Genomic DNA, 7,660 nt, shown 5'->3' on the forward strand with positions numbered 1-7,660 from the left:
GACAAGAGTCCTGTCTTATTTTACCTGTATCCCCAGCATCTAGATGAGTGTCATGGTGTCAAAGAAGTAGGAAAAGAGTTAACCAAGTGCCTGGAAGAGGCACTTAATTAATTGACTAGTGTTCATTCAAGAAACTGAACTTACAAAGCGCTGTGATAACTTTTATCATTTGGGGACATGGTAAGATGGCTTCAGAGAGTCATAAAGGAAAGCAGGCCCACAATTATATCAAATTTTTAGTCACTATGTTTTATAAGGGTAATGATAGTCACAGATCCTCCTATATTTGTAATACAATAATCATTATCAATAAGTGGCCCAAAATCATACAAATTTCATCTGTGTCTTCTTGGGCAAATACTGTCTAAAAAGTTCACCTTTTTTTACTGCTTTTTATTCTTTTCCAAGTTCACAATCAACATATATTTGCCTATGAAGACTATAAAAGTCTTCAGTGCATAGAACAGAACCTGTACGGCAGGCGTATGATTTACAAGGAAGATTTTGGCAGGAATGTTGAAAATTACGTCTCACTTTCAGAAACAAGAATTCATACCTGACAAATATTTCTGATGTAAAGAAATGTGATGGTTATATGAGGATCCTTGACAAAGCAATTGCTTTGCCTGATAATGTTCTGTTTGTTTGCACAGACGGCATGTGTCCTTGCAAGCACAAGACTCTGAAGGTATTTTGAGTTTTTATTTGCGACAGTATGAAAATAAAATTCAAAAACACTTGTCAAAGTCCTATTATGTGCTAGCTATACTCTGGGACTACAAAAATAGAGAAAAATTCAGTGGGAGGTTTGTGTGTGTGTGTGTGTGTGTGTGTGTGTGTGTGTGTGTGTGTGTGTATAAAACAGAATATGACATTAACAGAAAAACTTTGAATATATATGAAATGTGGATGAACTATTGGCCTGAAAGTTATCACTGAGATGGATTAAATCACCACCTACAACAACAAAAACAACCAACAAAAACATGCTGTAGGCAGACTGAAGCAAGAGCATTGCAAATTAAGAGGCCGCCCAACAAGGCTTCAGAGAACATTGAGTTTGCACTGTTGCTTGGATGAGCTGGCCTGTGCCCTGTCATTCTGCTAAGGTACTAATCCCCATGCTGGAGCTGCTCTGCAGTCCTGGGTAAGAAAGGTTAACAGAAGGGAGAAGCAGGGCTAACGGTGGGGGGGGGGGGCAGGGCAAGCAGTCCTGGGCTTCCTGATCAGCCCTTTGCTCCCGTGCACTATGCTCAATCGGCCATTCTTGAGGCAAAGTCCTAGAGACTGATCTACACTGCTAAGGGACAGGAGAACCCTACTCAATGACTTTTAGCAAAGAAAACACAAGGCAAATCTGTGTCTCTGTACCCTGGGACATGAGAATGCAAGTAGGAAATTGAATATGATGTCTCTTCTTGGGGCAGTTACTCTAAGGAAATGTGTGAGGACCTTGACTGAAAGCTATATTCATCTCAATAAACTAGCCACTTAACATGAACATAGAAAACCTAGTATACAGATTAAAAGACCCGTGACCCACTCTGGGTGGATGTCACTCATTCAGCTACACTTCTATTTTGTTGTTATTGGTTTTTTTGTACCATGGCACTGTTGGGAGTGAACCAGGGTTCCACACTTGCAGTATAAACACTCTTCCACTGAGACACTTGCCTTCCACTTTTGTTTCTAAATGCAATGCCAAGGGTTACCAGATTGGACCTTTCTTTTTCATGTTATAACTGGAATGCCTTTCTTTATAACTAAAATGTCACTGGAAAAGACACAGTAAATTTGGGTAGGACTGACCATATCTGTCCTTTCTTATCGTAGAAAACAATTCGACTACTTATAACTGGCAGTGTTGGGCCAACTCTTAGAGCTGGGGACCCAAGGCACCAAAACACATTAGTGTAGAGAGGACACAGTGGGCCAGTGACAAGGTGTGACCAAATGAACCTTGTCAGATCCAAGAGGTGAGTGAAAAACAAGCTTTGCCTCAAAGGGAAACATGTCACAGTGAACACACTTCAAGGCTCAGCTAACTCATGGAAATGCTGTTGGTGTTCATCCTGTGGACCGAGTCGCCTTTATCATGTCCTTTAAAGGAGCCTTCCAACCTCCTGTACCTACATCCACCATTGTCTGTTCTGCATTGAGAAAGCACAGATGGCTCTGCTCTGGGAATAAACATTTGCAGGAACTATTCTAAATGTCTAAGAGGTTAGCTTGCCCACTCCAATGGTTTCCTTACTTGACCCATAGTTTCTGCAGTAAGACAGGCTCTCTGGAGAGTTAATTAGCTAGCTTCTAGCTAGGACTTCAGACTTGGCCAGTGGGGTGCTTTCTGATGCACACTCAGTCCTTCTGTAATACAAAGGGAAACACGTGTTCAAACTCTTTGTTCCTGGGCCTTGGCAAACCGCCTCAAGTTCCTGTAATATCTATGTTTCTGACAGATTCTCACCTTTTCTCCGTCCTCAATAAATGCATCTACAACAGGAAAATATAAAGTTCTATTTGTTATTAAAAGCAAATTAATTCGTAATCTCTCAATGGGTTTACATGACTCATGATTCACCTGCTATTTATGTCATAAAACAGAAGAAAAACAACTGGATTTAGGGATTAAAGCGATTTCTTTGCTCTGCAACATTCAGTAGGATTTTTGTTCCTTCCTTGAAAAACAAGTGATTTTATTCTGCACAGTGTTTTGTGCAATTGCACTTTAAATGTCTAGGTTTTTAAAATTTGAGTCAAGAATACATCCAGATGAAATAATGAAAAACTCAGCTAAACTTTCTGGTTACTTGATAGAAATAAGCAAAGGTTATCCATCATGGGTTCCATTTGCCATGTAACCCAAAGCCAGGAAACGGGTTTCAAGTGTACAATCTGGAACCAAGGGCTAGGTATCAGAGGTATGAGATCTGTGGTAGGATTCAAGATTCAATGTTACTCAGAATGCCACATTGGCCAGTGCAATCACAGACATGTCCCCACCACAAGAATTAAAAACCCATTACAAGAAAAAAACTTACAGATTGAAGACATAACATACATTGGGCAAAATATAGCACAATGGAGCTCTTGACCACATGACCCATTTTAACCTTTCTGCTTTGTGCCTTTTTAGATATAAAAATCATTTTGTAGAAAAGTTCCTATGACTGGTAACTATAATTCAGTTACCTAAGACAGGAGAGAAAATATTTTTTCTTTCTTCTTCTTCTTCTTCTTTTTTTTTTTTTTTTTTAAGAAGGAATACACTGGGTGTCTGTTTCACAGAAAAGAGCATTTCAAGTATGTAAGTCAACCGTTAACAGAGCTATTACACTCCAGGCCACAGCAGGAAAAATGGAAGGGGCTAGACTATGCATTCTGTAGAAAGAGTACATTTCACAACATAATAAATAAGGGCACTGATTTATACAACCATTCTAAGTAATACTGACAAGGGACAATGCTCACATCAGCACCGTCCCACAGAGAGAAAAATCAAAAGTACAATTCTTGCCCCTAAAGCCACAAAATATACAAAGCCTTTGTATCTGCTTGTTATGAAGTATTTTTATCTGCCAAAAGTCTTGCAAACTCAAATACATCTTGGCAAGTTTGAATAACCAGCATGATAATTCTTTTGGTATAAAAAGGTAAGAAAAACCGTAGTATGAAAATTAATAACACCAGTAGGAGAAAGCTCTTGTACAAATAGAGATTTAAACACACGAGTGACTTTTATCTTACCTAAAGGAAAAAAGTCAAACTCTTGACTGTTGGAAAATAATTTTCATATTTACCAGCTCTAGATAAATATATTACTCTAATGTATTAGTCATCTTCAGTATATAGTATATAACTCACAAACTGTGAGTGCTATGACCCCCAGACCTTTCACAGAACGAGCTACCAGCTACAGCCCTGTGAGCAACCTTCAACTGTAGATGCAGTTAGTACTCAGACAGGAGAAGTGGAACTGGCTAAGCTGTGTGAACAACACTACCATCAAGGAGTAAAGGTCACAAAACCACCTTCTTCCTGGTTTGCTTATGTACTGAACTACATTTTTCTACCTTGATAGCATCAGTTAAGCATGAAATGTCTTCATTTTAATGCATTTTATAAGTAACCCTGTGTTCTCCTGGGTTTTGATGAATTTACTCTTGAAATGTAGATAATATGAAATGTCCAGACTATTTACAAAGTCTTACGCATGGGTAACTTGTAGCTAATAGGAAATATTTTTATGTGGATTTTTAAATAATTTTTTAGGCTGTGGTTTGGTTTTTCTTTTCCAACTAAAACTTGGAAGTGCAAAAAAAATAGAAGTATATTAAATAATGTAAATATATCTTAAATTATATAAATGGATGTAAGCTGCTCACCTATAATATACAATGTGGAGTCTATCTTAAGCATTGCTATTGAGTTAGTGCAGTCTTGGTTTAATTTCTTTACCTGAAAGTAACAGAGAGTACTATACAAAAAGGTAGGTACAGTCCAGCTGTCTTTAGCTCTCTGCTCTCTGTATCACAAGCTTTTATATATTCTCTTCTAACATAAATATCTCTAGACAAAACTTAGAAAACAATATAAAGAAAAATAATGTTTTGCTTATTGTATATATATAAAAAAAATTACCACCCTTTAAAAGTTCTAGTTGCTTCTTTGTGGAGGAATCCTATTGCTAAGGTATTATTATCAATGTGACAGAGAGTGTGACACAGAAGTCACCTGAGGGATGCCACAGCAGAAACAAGGGAGGGGAAGGGCCTTCTCCCCTTGGGGTGGGCAGTGAGAGGAGGGAGACCTGGCAGCCACAGCAAAGCCTCGCAGTGGTCAACATTCCCTCTGAGGATGGTTCATGTCTAATTCCTTTATTCCCACCTGTACTGGGGAGGGTTTGAAAACTGCCATCGCTTTTAACCAATCATAAACCCCATATCTAATAATCTTACAGTTGACAGAGAATGTGTCTATTGAGGTTGGGGGTGAATGAACAAGAGAGTCTCTAGATGTCAGAATTTAAAAAGGGAGTAAATTACGGCTAAATTAAAATTGACATCCCTAAAGAATTCATCCTTGGAAAATGAAAATTCACAATGTCCTCTAGCTCAGTTGTAGGTGTAACTTACTTTAGAAGTAATGTTTTTTTTTCAATTTTTCAATTAATAGCCTATCAATTCATGTAAAATTAGAAAGATTATATATCAAATAAGCTAGGAAGTTATGTTTGGGTAATTTATATTAAAATATAAAAATAATTAAAAATATTGTCAGATTCCTGACAATAAATCACTGGAAAAAAAATCTTAGTATAGAATAATTCAAATTTGGAGGTCAAGAACATATTCCCTTTTCAGCAACTATTTTTAAGGGATTTTGAACCACATGAAAATCAAGATAAGTTATCATAAGATAAAGAGATCAAAATCTAGCAAAAATATGCCTGCTTTCAGAGTTCAAATGGCACACTCACTTTTCTAGTTCTTTCCTTTTTTTTTTCTTTTTGCATACCTAATGACTCACTTAACATGCATGGGCTGCTATGTCCCTTCAGGCATGAAGTATGTCCACAGGATACACTGCTGGTACAAGAAAATGAAAGCATACAAGTTGAAGGAGATGGCCTAATGTTTATCTCGGTACATGTTCTTCTGAAATGGTCAGTGTGAATTAAGTCATGAGCAACTGAGCAAGAACAAACTAAGCAACGTGTGGGACCGGGGAAGCTTAATGTCCCCAAGGGCTGGAGAGTGGCCCCAGGAGTCTCACGAAGTGGAAGACTCCAGAAGCAGACCCGGAGTGAATCTGAAGTTCTGCATTTAAAAAGTGTACCTATTATTGTGTATATATGGGTGAGGATGCCGTGGTGGGAAGATGGAGGTCAGAGGACAACTATGTAACTGTTTCTCTCTCTACCTGTGGATGGCCTCTGGCAGCAAACCTGTTGCCAGACCTGCTGAGCCCTCTTGTCAGCTGCAACAGTCTTGTCAGCTCCAACAGTCTGCACTGCTGTAAGCTTCCAGATAACATGGATGCTGACTGATGGCCCATGGACCACAGACGGAGGAGCAGTGATGCTGGTTCACTGCTGTCAAATGAAATATTTTTGCGATGGTGGACATGTTCTACATTTGTGGTTACAGGGCACTCAAAATGTAGGTAGTGCAACTGATAAACAGAATCTCTGTAAGAAGAAACCTCCATTTAATATTCACAGGTGTCCAGTGGCTAACAGGCCAGACAGCGCAGATCTGATCTGGACGTCCACTGTTTCCATCTTCTCAACCACAGCAGGGTCTCCAAATGATCTAACCCACCAATTCATCCCAACTGTCTAGCAAACTGAAAACTTACTTAATCCCCTCTGACATTTCGCCATGGGCTAACTGATGGAGAAAGATGAGCAGAAGACAGCGAGGGTATGCGTGGACTTGAATGAGAACTGCCTAGTCACCTGGAGAACACCCAGCTCTGTTCTCTTCCTGGGGTGGGGGGAGTGCACATGAAATGCTTTGGAGGAGAAAAGAGCGAGCTAGAGTCGGGGGCACACCTGAACATCTCTCTCCACTTAAGCGAGGATCAGCACTCTGGAATGACTAGATCCCCGTGAGCATCCTCGTGCTGAAACCTCATGTAAGAGCATCTCTGTGATGCTAGCAGAGACGAAGGAGTCTTGGGAGTACACCGCTGGTAAGCCAGGGTCAGAACTGACTGGAGTCCAATCCAGACTCATGAAGACATGGATTAGAGAGAGAAATGTTCACATTGGACAAAATCATTCATCCAAACTGTCATCTTAAAGAATTTCCATCATCCCAAAGCCATTCCACTTAAAGTTTTCAGATTACCAAACACAAACAGCCAATCATTGTGCACCCCTAGGGCAGAAACCATTAGAATGCCTTTCCTGTTGACAATGATGCATTCAGGAGAAGATGAAAACTCAGTATCTTTATACACTGGAGTCTTCTCCCCACCCCCATCCCTTTCTCTTGAACAATAATCTGGGGAGAGCTCTGGGATGATTATGGTTTCACAGGAAAAGCTGGCAAGGTACCCACCACGCAGTATATAACAGGGACTTCACAGGGGTGAAGTCTAACATTGAAATTACTAAGCGATTGGTTTAGTATCAGCTCAAAAGCCTTGATGGGAATTATCTTTGGAAAGTGTCCATTGTGCACAACTTAGGTAAAATATAAGACATATTTATATGGGCTTGTCTGTTGAATCCCTTTGTGTTTGCCCTGCTATGGGTGAAGCCAAGGCCCTGGCCAGTCCTAAGCAAGCACTTTGCCACTGAACTTCATGGCAGGCCTTCATTTATTTTTAAGGTATTTAAATTTTGGGATTTTTTTTCTAGTAAATACTGAAGTTAGAAGTAAAACTAAAATACTAAGTACTGGGCAAATTATTGTCTAGAAAGTACCAGGGATACTATATGTCAAAACAATATGTCAGTAAGTGCATACATGCAGGTAAAGGCTCATGGCATGTGTGTGCACATGTATGGGTATGTTTATCTGATAAGCACCTAGCAGATAACTTTTTCAAAACTGTCTCCACAGCAACCCTGCTTACTTTTCTTATACATAGAACTTTCAAATATTACAATTGATTTTTGGCATATAATGACCAGAAAACAAAGATTTTT

Source organism: Mastomys coucha, unplaced genomic scaffold, assembly GCF_008632895.1.
Source record: "Mastomys coucha isolate ucsf_1 unplaced genomic scaffold, UCSF_Mcou_1 pScaffold9, whole genome shotgun sequence".
NCBI classification, from domain to species: Eukaryota; Metazoa; Chordata; class Mammalia; order Rodentia; family Muridae; genus Mastomys; species Mastomys coucha.